General features: G+C 35.7%; 1 protein-coding gene and 1 pseudogene across 1 annotated transcript in view; both read right to left on the bottom strand.

The window, feature by feature from the left end:
- The window catches only part of Lrp1b (LDL receptor related protein 1B), a 1,777,071-nt gene that overhangs the window by 345,978 nt on the left and 1,415,439 nt on the right, over window positions 1-15,654 (bottom strand). The gene's annotated exons all lie outside the window — the stretch shown is intronic.
- On the bottom strand, window positions 2,925-3,783 carry LOC121462623 (annotated as a pseudogene).

The following is a 15,654-nucleotide window of genomic DNA, read 5'->3' as shown; positions in this document are numbered from 1 at the left end:
GATCAAAAACCCACTGCAATTGTTCTTGAATTCTCAGTATTCCTCATTGTCCGCTATGTTCAGCTAGTCCGGATTTATCCCATGTTTTTTCAGACCTAGGCCAGCTGGCCTTGGTGAGATCCCAATAGAACATCCCCATTGTCTTAGTGTGTGGGTGCACCCCTCGTGGTCCTGAGTTCCTTGCTCGTGCACCGTCTCCTTCTGCTCCTGATTTGGACCTTGAGATTTCTGTCCGGTGCTCCCGTGTGGGTCTCTGTCTCTGTCTCCTTTCATCGCCTGATGAAGGTTAATATTCCTGAGGATGCCTATGTGTTTGTCTTTGGATTCACCTTCTTATTTAGCTTCTCTAGGAACATGAATTATAAGCTCAATGTCCTTTATTTATGGCTAGAAACCAAATATGAGTGAGTACATCCCATGTTCCTCTTTTTGGGTCTGGCTTACCTCACTCAGGATAGTGTTTTCTATTTCCATCCATTTGTATGCAAAATTCAAGAAGTCGTTGTTTTTTACTGCTGAGTAATACTCTAATTTGTATATATTCCATACTTTCTTCATCCATTCTTCCGTTGAAGGGCATCTAGGTTGTTTCCAGGTTCTGGCTATTACAAACAATGCTGCCATGAACATAGTTGAGCATATACTTTTGTTGTATGATAGGGCCTCTCTTGGGTATATTCCCAAGAGTGGTATTGCTGGATCCAGGGGTAGGTTGATCCCGAATTTCCTGAGAAACCGAAACACTGCTTTCCAGAGTGGTTGCACAAGTTTGCATTCCCACCAGCAATGGGTGAGTGTACCCCTTTCTCCACAACCTCTCCAGCAAAGGCTATCATTGGTGTTTTTTATTTTCGCCATTCTGACAGGTGTAAGGTGGTATCTTAAAGTTGTCTTGATTTGCATTTCCCTGATCGCTAAGGAAGTTGAGCATGACCTTAAGTGTCTTTTGGCCATTTGAAGTTCTTCTGTTGAGAATTCTCTGTTCAGCTCAGTGCCCCATTTTATAATTGGGTTGATTAGCCTTTTGCGGTCTAGTTTCTTGAGTTCTTTATATATTTTGGAGATCAAACCTTTGTCAGTTGCGGGGTTGGTGAAGATCTTCTCCCAGTCCGTGGGTTGCCTTTTTGTCATGTTTTATGTAAGTTCAAGGCACTTGAATTTGGTTCCCTGAACTTTCACAGCGAGAGTTCTACCAACACAGTTGTATCTACAGCTCCCCATATCCCAGTCTAAATGTTATCATGAAGAAGATTTTTTCTTTTAATTTTCAAGTTACTTTTTGCCCAGTTCATAAGAGTTTCCCAAACACTCATTCTTTAAATATTAATTTTTGATTCTCAGATTGCGTTTATATTATAAATTCATTTAAGAAGTAAACATTCATGATTGCACAGAGAGAAACTTTTGCTTTATTGTTGTGACTATTTTGCAGAAAATTTAGTGTGATCTTTAAATATTCGTGTCAATTTTAGAATGATCAGTTATAAGTTAGTCATTATTTATATGTCAAAATATACTTGTAAACTTATTATTATTTTTATTTTTCTATGTCTGGCATTGGGATACCACCTAATGAGTCATTAATCTTGGGAAATAACTGATACAAAGAAGGGGGATATAAGAGTGAGTGAGAGGAACCCTGACTGCTCTTTGGGCTGGAGAGAGAGGGGGAGGGGATGGGAGAGGGGAGGGGGAGGGGAGGGGGGAGGGGAGGGGGAGGGGAGGGGGGAGGGGAGGGGGAGGGAAATGGGAGGCAGAGGCGGGGAGGAGGCAGAAATTTTTAATAAAATAAAAGAAAGAAAAAAAGAGTGGTGAGAAGAGGATTTCTAATAATGTTTCAATATCTGTGTGAAATTGTCCAAGAATAAATTTAATTAAAAATTTTATGCAGAAAATTATTTTAATGGGATATAACAAACAATTTACAAACCAATATTTTATACTTAATATTTGCTCAACAAACTTCCTTTTATTTATTTATACATCAGTTCATGTTACAACAGGCACTGTCTGAATTCATCATTGTTTAATGCTAATTAATTGTGAATGTCTTTTCTCTATCCAGTTGCTTTGTAAAAATGGAAATGGAAATAATTAGCTATGCTAACTTTCATCTACCTTACTCAAATACCAATTAAAATTATGGTTGAATTATGGTGTGCAATTACAATGTGAATCTTTCTCTCATGTTAAAGTGAAAATTCTGATCTCAAAGTTTATAAAATACCAAATATGTGATTGTCATGCATTAAACATGTATCATAGGCTTTATAACATTGGCAAATAATTTTTAATTTCATATATATTTTTCAAGGTAAAATGTGCTTTTTCTTTATTTGGTTAAAGTGCTTTTTATAACTCAGACTGGATACCTCCTATGTTGTACTCTGTCATATGACCACCCAACAGCAGAGGGTCCCACTGCATAGAGTGGGCACAGGGGACACGTTGGGTATGGATATGGTAGCACTAAAGAAGAGTACCCAGGAAAGATTGGGATAATAGAAGCATATAGTTGCTTCCACTATGCACGCTTTGAAGCAACAGAAGACACTTTTGCTTTCAAACCAGAGCTATTATAAAACAAACCTGGCTTAGCTTTTTAATAGAACCATCTTAAGAAGACTGAGTGATCTCAAGGATCCCATGCACCCTCCTGAAGGAGTCCAGGGATAAGTGGTACTGATGGGGTAGGCTTCCTGACAAACCCTGTCTATCTACATGACGGCAAGTTTGTAAGGACATTCCCAGCCTGAGACCAGCAGCTGAGGAGCAGGTGTTTAGTGGAAAATAAGAAAATAAGAAAAATGTGACAGGAAATGGCACTGCGTTTAGCAACATCCAGGTGTGAAAGAGGAGAGAGAGTGAGCAGTTGGTGTGCACCTTTTTAGTACTGCAGACCATGCCCAACCTAGTCCAGCCTCTCAAAGGCCATTGACTGAAGGAGGTCCCCCATCACCAAAGGGCAGGTCCTGAGGAATCTTTAACAAGTGATGAACAGAAGCCATATCACAGTCATAGTCCAGGACTTCTGGCTCTGGACACAGCACATTCAGGGATGCAAAGTAAATGGATTTGAACAAGTGGCACGCCAGAAGAAGCCATGTACTCTCATGATGTGCCTGAAGTCCAAGAGAATGTGCTCAAATTAGGGGATAAGCCAGATGATGGTCCACAACTCACCACTCTGCATGTAGTCACGGAGTTCTTTCTTTACTTGGTCAATTAGGGACACTGGATAATTTAGGATGTGCTTGGTATTGTCCATTGTGGGATCCATGAGATCCCTGAGGTAGTAGGCAATTTTTCTACCAGAGATGTTGCCAGCTTTTTACCCACCACCATCAGAAAAGTGACCACGATGTCCTGATAGCGCTAGTAATAGTCAAATTGATGGTTGAGATCAAAGAAGAGGATGATATCTAATCTTCCTGAAGCACATTGTTCTGCTCATCTGGCATACCAGGAGGGAAGAGCCAAAGAGACGACTTGACACCCAGCAGCCCTTGCTGGTAATCCTTGCTCATATGCCTCAGAGCCTCCCTTGGCACAGGTGTTGGCTCTTTGGTGTTGGCACTGGGGATCTTGGGTCATACTTGTCTCATCTGTCTGGGGCCCTCCCTCACTGGTAACCATTTCACTTAAGGCAACCACCTCTCCAGGATCACTGTTCTGAGTCTGGTGTATCTTGGCCTACTTTTTCATTTTGGCATTAAAGTCTGGCTTCCCTGTGACCTCCATGTTCTCAGTGGTCTCTATGTCCTCTGAGGGCCCGAGGAACATCCTCAAGGGTGCTGGCCCCAACCCTGACTACTGGCAGAGCCTGGAGTTTCCACTTTTAATGCAATTTGTGTTCAGCATGGCAGAATGTTCTCCATAAGCATGAGGGACTCAGATCAATAAGTGGCTATTTTTAAACCCGGATTTGTTTCATTCATGTAAGATGCAAAATTGAGCGATAAGATGGCTGGGGGGTAAATAAAGGTAAGTAATCACAAGAATTCTCGATAATAATAATAAAATAAAATAGCATATTCCTCTCTATTGGGCATCTTATTGAGAGAGCTAGAACACAAAACACAAATACTTGGTGTTCTTGTACTTAAAAAAAGTTAGAAAAAAATGAGAAATAGAAACAAAAATCTGATAAGTGTTTAAGACAAAATTCTGAGGATACCACATAAAAACTGTGCTACCATTCAAGACAGTTTATTTTTCAAACAAAGTTGCAAGATTTCTTTATTGCTGAGCTAGAAGTCAGAAGTGACACAGAAAGAAAAGAGGCTGTGAAAGTGTCCGAGTTGAATTTAAAGAAAATAGTAAATAAAATAGCCAAAGATTCAACTTCTGAGTTGGAAAATAATAATTTTCTATTTGCACAATACTATTTGAAGATATTTAATTACTAATCCTGATGGCAATGGACACAAAGGCCAGCTGCAGACCTGGAACCACAGGCTGCACTTCTACTGTCCTCCTTAACACCCTGAGTCCCAAAACTGACTTGAAAATGGAAACACGGGTTACTTTTGTGGTTTGACAGACTGCTATTGGGAATGATTTAGATTCGGATAATAAATGTGTACACCATTTGTGTGTACATGTACGCTTGCATGTATGTATATGTGCACCTAGATATGCAAAGTCAGGTTTTTATTTCCCAAGGAGTAAACTAATCACAGAAATAGAAAACACAGATAAATGAGACAATTCTTGAACGTTTGTGACACTTAATGCCAGGTGACTCATATGACACTCAAAATCATAGGCAGAGTTTACCTGTATAATAATCTTTTTAACGCAATTAGCATAATCAGCAGACTATGTGACCAAAAAGTGCTCTCTGGAATCTTTGTTTATCATCTACAAAATAACTTAATGACCAGCAAGCAGCCCCTAACTGTTTGAGGATGCTATGAAGATAAGTGAGCACATTTGTATGTATGTTTATGGTTTACTGGAAAGAAGCGTTATGGAAATAACGGTTAGCAAAAAAGACTCTTGTAACATATTTTAAGTAAGACAAACTAACATGTCATCCTCCTGTCACTTTAAAGATTATAGAAGCTTCTGAGAGTAAATGAATATATTTGAATCTGAAATAAATGAATATGAGAAAAGTCTTCATTTCAAAAATGTCTTGAGCTGATATGGCAGATTGATTCCAGGATAGATTGCTGCTCTGTAACCTACACATGGGCATTTTTAGGCATTATTAGCCTTTTCTGTAAGTGTTAAATATAGCATATTTCCATGTGATCAAAATATACATCTTTCACTTCTTTCTCTTGTTGTCATATCTTCTTTTCTTTGTTTTGAGATCTATTAATCACACATTAAATCATATTTACTTATGGTTTATGAATTAGGCTTTGTATAAAATATTGGTGTATATTTTCAAAAGAAGAATTTCTTAATAAAGATAGAACAAAAGGCTGTAACACGAACAGTCCAAGCCAATATGACAAATGGTCATTATTGTCCTGGTTAAGACGGGAGAACAGAGGCCAGCTGGAGCAATAGAAGCAATAGTGTCCAATGAATTAAGGTTCATGTTCAGTCTGCAGCCAGTGTCATTGATTCAGAGCTACTATGTGCAGATCTCTTCACTCCACACTATATACTTCTTTGAGAAGATTCTCAGTGAGATTTGGAAAAGTACAGCCTTTGCTTTAACAACAGTGACAGAAATGATGCAATTGCATCCTTACAAATTTGGAAGAGTATTCCCAACTACAGTAAACTCATCCATAGCTTCCCTTTTAGTAGTTTAGTTACTGGATCAGCTGAAATTAAAAGAAAGTTAATATATGTACTTCATTAAACTTTCGAGATATAAAAAACATATTCAAACTCACTTAGGACAGTATATTGGTACGGTTAATCCACTTCATTTTTAGTTGTTATAGATAATTTTTTCTACCCTTAACCTACAGATCACTCTCTGTGGGAAAGAGAGCCTAAAAGCAGTCTTATGCTGCTGAGGATTTAGGCATCCAATGGAAAGTTGAGCTTATTTCCGTTCTGATCATGTGTGGGACTGCAAACATGTATGAGCACTATTCCACTGCATTGGTAATGTGTCTAGTCTAAGTATCTGAATGCTGCAATCATTTGAATTCTATCAACTCAGGTAAAGATTTGTAAAAAAATAGCAAATATATTACTTCATAAAAATTTTAAAATTACAAATATTTCTATGTTTTTTCTATAAGAATTGCATAATATCCATGAGAGGAGAAATGTTACTTACAAACAATAGATAATTAAATTTTTAGCCTTTAAAACCAGATACCAAAAAGGTAACATTGCATTGTACTTATATGAAATCATTGTATTCTAAAAAATATAAGCAAACAAAAAGCACTAAGAATGTTTATAACTAGGATTAGTTAATCATATGTTTTCTAGGATTAGGCTAATAATATAGTTTCATTAAACATTTTAAAATCTTGTTACTTTAAACAACCTGATTGACTTCATTTTTCTGAACAATCTACTTATATTTAATTTCAAATTAAAGTATACAAAGCTTAAAGTATATATTAGCAGTTTTATGAATTGCAGGAAATAATGATTTTGTCACAAAACTCACCTAGACATGGAAATATGGGCAGAAATATAAAGAAAAAAATTATTGCTGACATGATGAATTTAGACATGGAAGTTTCTGGATGCTTAACATCTCCACTAAATTTATTCTCTCCATGATGATAGTGTTTATGATTTTCAGATGAATAGCACACTTAAACGAAGCGAGCATTAATACAATATGATATTAATATACAAATACTCACATTATTCACCTGCCACTGACATTCTGAATTAAATCAGTAATGGGGTGTATAACTGATTAAATATCTACACTGAAGAAAGCACCAGATCCAGATTTAGAGAGGCACTGCCAGACTGATCACATCATTACACTGCCAAATGCCATCTATCACTTTTACTGAACTTAACGAAGATGGATTACATCCCACAGATGAGATGCAGCCTATAAATACTGCCAGACTGATCTTCATCTGACTTTCCTCCAGAACAGACAAGCAACAAATCAATAATTGAAAAAAGTCATATTAGAAATTCAATGTTATTCAGTACCCAGAAGATATCATGGAGGGAGTACAGCATCAAATGGCCTTAAGTCAATGAAACCTGATAATCCTTGCTTTTCCTTAAGTGTATTTACTTCATCAAGTTCATTGAAATGCATTTGTTGCATTCATCATCACTACCCTCTTTTATATTTTCAAACTAAGACTGGTTTAACACTAACAAAACATTTTACATCAAACGTTCTATATCATGGCCAATGCCCTTGTTAACTAACACTGCATAGCTAAACTGGTCAATCATGTTAGCTTTAATGTTACTTTCTTCAACCCTGAAACAAAATGAATACCATAAAATTCGTGTAAACAAAGTACTCATATCACAACTTCAGTGTTGATTTGATAACATTTCCCCATTAGACATCTGTCTTAGTTTCTGTTTACAACGTATTTAATAGTAACCATTTACCTTGTGGAAAATGTATGTAAATTGCTTCAATATTCTAAGTATTGGAAATTAAATGATCTTTGAGCTGCCTTTGACAACATTATAATAACAGATGACAGGTGGTCAGGACTGGACGTCTAAGGAGAAGATGCTGTCTGACAAGCTATAAAACATTTGAGATGTTTAGCTCACACTTACTCCTAAGTGCACTATTAGAACCTTATTTAAGGCTTTACCTTTCCATTGGATTCTGTACATGGAATATCTATACCTTAAAAAGAATCTTTAATTATATCCTTCTGATTTGATTTTGAGGTATCAGAAATCTTGTCTTTAAACACAAAATGGAAAAACGAGGCATCATTGTTGTTTCAAATGAGTATAACGTATATTTTTAAAAATATGTCTTTGGAAAAAAACTCCAAAAAAAAAAAGAGGAAGGTGAGGCATAATGTTCCCTTTAACAAATTAGCTTATACCTAATTTTGTTGTCTCTGGATTAGTGGCTTTTATACAGACCTTCTCAGTTATATCATGATGATTAGATGATTCAATGTGTCATTAAGTTTTTTGAATTAGAATTTTGTAAGTTTTCTTATAACAGACTTATTTTGTATGATTTATTTTAAAACACCTACAGCTTTGAAAGCATGTGAGTTAAACTGAATAAAATAAATAATGCTGTGTGCTTACACAAGACACACACACTTGCATTCACCTTTTGTTACACCCAAGAAACAAATTTCAACATCAAGGACAGACATCACCTCAGAATAAAAGAATAGAAAGATATGTTCCAATAAAATGGACATAGACATCAAGCTGGTGTAGACATTTCAATATTTAACAAAACAGACTTCAAATCAAAATTAACCAGAAGAAATAGGGTAGAATATTACATACACATTTAAGGAAACATCCATCAGGATGATATTATATTTCTCAACATCTATGCACAAAACATGAAGGGCACACAAGTTCATAAAGTGAACAACAGTACTACATCAAAATTACATATTGACTTTCATACACAGATACTGGGAGTCTTCAGTGCTCCACACTCACCAAAACGCAAGCTATCTTCAGAAAAACTAAATGAGAAATAACATCATAAAACAAATGAACATAACATAACACTTCAGCTAATTATATACCTAATCAGCACCACATAGAACTTTCTCCAAAAACGACCACATACTCAAACATAAAGCAAGTCTTAACAGATACAAGAAAATTGAAATAAATTTCTTCTTGTTTTCTGAAAACAGTAGATTAAGATTTCATATCCACAATACAAACAAAAAAAGCTTACAAATTTATGGAAACTAAATACTTCTTATTGAATAGAAAATGGTCAAAAAATTAAAGACCTTCTAAAATTAAATGAAAATGAACATATCTTCAAAGATATGAAACATATCGAAAGCAGTTATAAGAGGTAAGTTCTTAGAATTAAGTAACTACACAGAGATAAACACACACACACACACACACACACACACACACACACACACACACCAGTGAGAAAGAGAGAGAGATCTCAGACTAATAAGTTAACAGCCAACTGAAAACTCCAGAACAAAATAAAGAAATTGCACCCAAAAGGCACAGACAGCAAGAAATGATCAAACATGGGCCTAAAAATCAATAAAATAGAAAGAAAAAGAAGCACAATACAAACAAATGAATAAATAAGCAATTGATTTGAGAAAATCAATAAGATTGACAAACCCTTATCAAATGAACTAAAAGGTGAAGAAAGCTGATCCAAATTAACATTATTAGGGAATGAAAGGAAGATATATATGTCACTGAGGAAATCCAGAAAATTACACTAGCATACATTAAAAAGCTGCATTCCACCAAAGTGGGAAATCTAAATGATATGGTGATGTGGTATTCCCCTCTGTATGCTGTTAATAAAGAAACTGCTTTGAGCCTATAAGACAACTATAGGGGAACACAACTCGGTGGGGAAAACTAAAGTGAATGCTGGGAGAAGGAAGGGCAGAGTCAGGGAGAAGCCATGTAGAACTGCCAAAGACAGACTCCAGAATATTATCCAGTTAGCCACAGCTACATGGTGATATGCAGATTGACAAAAATGGGTTAGCAGTAGCAGGGGAAAAAAAGCCATGGTTTTGAAAAGGTAGCTTCCTGGGCCACAGTCCGAACACAAACTCTGGTTCTTTCTGGAGGCTGAGCATTTAAATGGGGTTTTGTGAGCTGAGTGCTACAACTGCTTAATGACTTGATGTAGATCCATTCCATACTTGGAACTGGGGCAATGTACCCAGCTTGGAGAGGTTGTGAACAGACTTCTACCTTTTGGACTGTGCAGAGCAAGCAGGAAGTACCATATATACCCTAGTTATGCCTCAGCTTAAGTTTTTAAGAAGCGCTTAGCATTTTAAGAAGCTCTCCCGGACAGTAAATAATTACAGATACACAATAATACACATTCAGATATAAAAGACCTCTAAATGAGTCAGTGTTGGATAAATAATTTACATAGGCTTCGGAGAGAGAAGAAAAAGAATATAGACACAGACAGTCATAGATTAAGAGAAATAAACAAAGAATAAGCCACATAATGATGGAACATTCATGGAGAGTCTGGAGTATGTATATTATTGTGTCTTCTTTGTCTTTTTTGACTGTTAAAAAGCTAAGTATAGAGAGACATTTCATTATACAGGTTGCTAAGATAAACTAACATAAAGGTATCTTTCTTCTAAAAATTGAATCTAAGGATATGTAGCTTTGGAAAAGCGGTTTTTCTTTTGTTTCCACAGAGGATGAGAACTTGTGGATTAATTCCAGACTAATATGGTTGATGGACCAAGACCCCTTGAAAGTCCACCTTGAACACCCCTCAAAAATTATATCACCCAATAAACAGAAGGAAGCAGTTTGGAGAAAAACTACACCCATATTACCAAATATTGTTTATAAATGTTTATTTACCTTTAAAGGGGGATATGCTATAGAGAGTTGCATTGTTCTGGATCTTGGTTTATTAATACAAATTTAAAGTCAATTTTGTTTTACTGTGTATATGTATATTTCTTCTCTTGACTAAGGTATTGTTTGTGCAGTTCATTTAAAAATGTTATGTATAATTGAGAAATATAGGTTAATAGAAAATCATCTATAATAGTCAAGGTTGCAGTCATGTTAGTTAGATTTTCTAGATGTACAGAGATGAATTTCAGATGAATGGGCATTCTTCAAACCTTTCAAAGGCTACATAATATGGCATTTAAAATCTTTTAAGAATTTAGGACGTTTCGTGACAATGAAATATATCTGTTCCTGGTAACAACAACCTACTACAAGAGAATGATGGGCATCAAAGAGTCTCTTTATGGAGTTTGCTAGGCATTTGGGCAAGAAACTGCTATTGGACTGTTTGATGAACTGGACATGTAGGACCCATAGAGAAATGAGTGCTGAACTTGCCTAAATGTGAGACTATCCTTCAGGGTTCCTGCTTCATTAAAGAATCTGCCAGACATTCTGCAGATCACAGAAGAAAGTGACTGATAAACTGCCAATACAGGCAGAACTGTCTTTGAAATTTCCTGCTTCATGGAAATGTCTACCAGATATTATGGGCCTGTAGGCTGAAGATCGAAGCCCCAATAGTACAGATGAACTTTGGGTGACTGTCCAGGCACTGAGATGTCGCTTTCAATTCTAGAGTTTTGGAAGTTGCTTACAATGTATTTCCTGTTTACTTAGATAATATTATATCTTCTGGAGTCTTTGATGGAGCTGAATAACTGATAGTTATAGTTTTCCTTAGTTATGATAAAACATAATGTAGATATAAATACTGTAACTGTAATTATTGCTTGATACCTGTTTTGTCATATGTAATTGTACTATGTTAAAGTTAAAACCTTCCTACTTATTTAATCAGAAAAGGAGAGGTGATGTGGGATTTCACTTTGTATGCTGTGAATATCAAGGGTTAATAAAGGAACAGCTTTGGGATTATAGTAAAGCTATTGGGGGAACAGAGCTAGGTGAAGAAGGGAGAAAGAAGTGTGGAGTCGGAGAAAAGCCATATAGCCCTGCCAGAATATCTAGATTAATAGAAATGGGTTAAATTAATATGTAAGAGTTAGCCAATAAAAAGCTAGAGATAATGGGCCAAGCAGTTATTTAATTAATACAGTTTCTGTGTGGTTATTTTGGGTGTAAGTGGCCAGGAATTAACTAACAGCCTCTTTACAACAATATGGATAATCATTTTGAAATTTACCACTCATCATGACCAGATAAAAAATTTAAACAGATCTACAGCACCTAGTGAAATAGAACCAATCATGCATAGTCTCCAAACCAATAACACCCAGGGTCAGACTGTTTAAGTTAGAATCTACCAGAGTTTGAAATAACATTAGCACCAATAGTCTTCAAACAGTTCAGCAAAGTAGTAGTAGAAAAAATGTTGAATTCATTTTATAAGACCATATTTACTCTAATGCCCAAACCACATAAGGAAGAAAAAAAGAAAGTTACAAACTCATTTTCTTTATAAATATAGATGCACAAATTCTCAATAAACTATATGCAAAAACAAATCCAAGAACACATTTAAAAGATTATCAAATATGATCAGATAGCTTCAATACAGAGATGCAAGGGTGGCTTAACATATTTAATCTATAAATGTACTCCCTCGTATAAACAAACTGAGAGACAGAAACCACACAATATTCTCATTAGATGCAGAACTGACCTTTGACAAAATCCAATATCGGTTAATAATAAAAGTCCTGGAGAGACATGCATCAGCATAATAGAAGTTTATACTAAACCTGCAGTCTCAAATGAAAAGGAGAAAAAAATCAGAGCAGCTCCCCTAAAATCAGGAATGTGATATGGTTTTTTAATCTCTCCATATCAAAAAAGTATTTGAATGCTTAGCTAGAGCATTAAGACAAAATGAAATCAAATTGATGCAAGTCAGAGGAAAAAAGTCACAATATCTTTATTTACAGGTGATATTATAGTACATATTAGTGTTCCTAAATAATCTCCCATGATAATCCTACAGCTGATAAAGACTTTCAAGAAAAGTAGTTAGATACAAAATTAAGGCACAAAATCAGTAGCTTTCTATGTATAAATTATGAATGTTTTGAAAGAGAAATCAGGGAAACAACTTTCATAACATCTCAAATAATATAAAATATCTTGAGGTAACTCTAATAAAGCAAGTGAAAGGCCTATATGGTAAAAGAATAAAAATCTTCAAGATACTGAAGATATGAGAAGATGGAAAGATTTCCCAAGATCAGTAGGATTAATATAGTAAAACTGACCATCTTACCAAAAGCATTCTACAGATTCCATACAATTGGAGAGGCAGGGAGGGAGCAGAGAAAAATGTAGAGCTTAATAAAAATCAATAAAAAGAGAAAAACAATATATATATATATATATATATATATATATATCTTGAGAGTTGTCAAGATCTTTTAGTATAGAAATAAATTGTAATAATATGGAATATTATCAACTCAAAAAAGTAAGAGGGGCTGGAGAGCTAGGTAAGTAGTTAAAAATGTATATTGTTGTGGCAGTGACCTGAATATTTTTTGCCACCACTGACATAGCAGTTCACAACCTTTAACTTCAGCTCTAGAGGATCTGATGGTGTTCCCTTGTCTCCATGTGTACCTGCATTTATATGTGCACTGTATGCAAACAAGCATAAATTTTTAAATTTATATATAAACTAGAAAGCTATTAAGATATAAAGGCATCGAGTAAACTTGAATTTATATTGTCATGTAAAAACCAATATGGAAAGGCTGTCCACTCCACAGTCATGACAGTTTTGTGTTGATACAGTACCACAAGCTGACCTCAAAATCACTATGGAAATGAAGTTGCCCTTGAACTGTGTATGCTATTTTCTTCATTTCCTGAGTGCTATAGATATAAGCTTGTGATACTATCCATTCCTTAATTCTGTATATGATGTTCAAGCAAAACTATGATAGTATTTGTAACAGGAAAACAGTTTATATATACTAAAGCCCACACATCAAAATGTGTTTCCTAAGTTACGGCACATTTATTAACAGGAATACTATGCAGATGTCTGAAGGAGTAAACTGTTAATGACATAGAACAAAATTTCATGGCAGTTCAACTTGCAAAACAAGCTTCAGAGCTACGAACACAAGCCAAGAAATTGTGTTTATGGTGCAAATGAATGTGTGCATGTGTGTATGTGAGTGTGAAACATCTTATTGCTTCCATCTATGTAAGCGCAAATAATATGACCACCAATTCTTTTATGTTGAGTCCGGTTCCATTTTTCATTTTACATTTAATATTTTTACCCTATCACTTTAATAATGATAAAAATAAACAGTAGTAGTAATCAAACTCTTTCCAGTTTGTAAATCCTGTGCTAAACGGTATGTGCGAATTGCTCAGAAATGCTAATCTTGTCTCAAGACAGTGTAGTAACGGTGACAAAGAGTAGCCAAGCTTATGCTCCCATGGTTACTTAAATCCTTGAATAGGCACGTATTTTTTTAAAAAATATTTTTTAAAAGTAGTAAGAATGGTGGTTCCTACAGTGTAATCCATGGTGCAACAGCATTTCTGGAGTCTTGCAAACCCTCCAATTTAAAAACTTGACATCTGTATTAGTCAGGATTCTCTAGACAAACAGAATGTATACACTCTTTCTACCTCCATCCCCTGTGTATAGGGGATTTATTGGAATGATTTACATACAAGCTGCAGTCCAGTTAATCCAACAATGGATGTTTTTAAAGAGAAGATTCAAGAATGCAGTACTTGCTCACTCCACAAGGCTGAATGTTTCCGCTGGTCTTCCGTACATGCTGGAATCCCCAGGACATAAGTTCCAATGTCAGTGAAAGATTGGATGTGCTAGAAAGGCTTGAGCAAGCAGGTAAAGAGCAAGAGCTTCCTTCATCTATGTCCTTATGCAGACTTCCAACAGACGGTGTGGCCCAGATTAAAGGTGATTTTTCCCACCTAAAATCTAGATAAAAGCTTGTGTCTTGCAGGCTTAAGATCCATGTCAATGTTGTGTGCCTTCCTACTGCAAAGGTCTGAACTAAAAGTGAATTCACCCACTTCAAACCAAGCCATAAAAAACCTCTCAAAGCTGTGCCCTTCATTTCTGGAGTGTAGTTCAAGTTGATAACCAATAATAGCCATCACAGTACCCAACAAGTTAGTTAAATATTCCTACGTGTACAATGAATTTTATGAACTACAATATGAAGACCTATAATTAAGAGGAAAGAACCAGACTTCAAGTTTTAGTCCCACTATATAAATATCCAAAAACAAAAAACAAAAAGGTTATTTAATAATAATAATACAATAGTTTAAGAAAAAAAAACATTGATAAGAAAAAGAGGTGCTAGGCATAGTGGAATCACACTTATGATTCCAGCTTTGTGAAGGATGAAAATGGAAACATTGCTGCACTTTCAAGGTCGTGCTGGGCTACATAGTGAGACTGAACTAAAGAGTAAGACCATGTCTTAAGAAAAAAAAGATAAACGTGATTCTACCTACATGTGACATTTAAAAAGAAGTCAGACATCTAGAAACTGAGAATGATCATATCAATAAGAATGTGGGGTGGAAATGTGAGTTGATTGAATACAAAGAAGCAACTATGTGAACAAGTTAAAGGAGCTAAGGTGGAATGTGAAGGCAGTGAGTAGTAGCAGTACTCAGGGGTTTGGCTAAATGAGAAAACAAAACAAAACCACAAAGGACTGCCTTTCTTCCAATGAGAGAAAAGCTCAACAAACTGACAAATGAGTTTTCTTTTAGAAAGTAGAAATAACAACTGGTGGACGGTGACACACACCTTTAACCCCAGTAGTGGCGAGGCAAAGGCAGACAGATCTCTGTGAGTTCGAGACCAGCCTGGTCTACAAAGCAAGTTCCAGGAGTGCACATTCTACTCCTTCAGCCAATAGCGTTTAAGATACCAGCCCACTTGGGCACGGTCTCTAATAGTTTAAAAAGCTTCCAGCTCCTGATCAGGCTCTGTTCTTGTTTATGCTCAGAGAACTATTGTTTAGGATGGTGATCTGTTATTTTTTCCCTTAAATAAATATCCCTTTTATT

This window comes from Microtus oregoni, unplaced genomic scaffold, assembly GCF_018167655.1.
Source record: "Microtus oregoni isolate MIOR12 unplaced genomic scaffold, Mior012 000025F_ref0000491, whole genome shotgun sequence".
NCBI classification, from domain to species: domain Eukaryota; kingdom Metazoa; phylum Chordata; class Mammalia; order Rodentia; family Cricetidae; genus Microtus; species Microtus oregoni.
The sequence above is the reverse complement of the archived record's forward strand: the minus strand, read 5'-3'. Positions and strand labels throughout refer to the sequence as shown.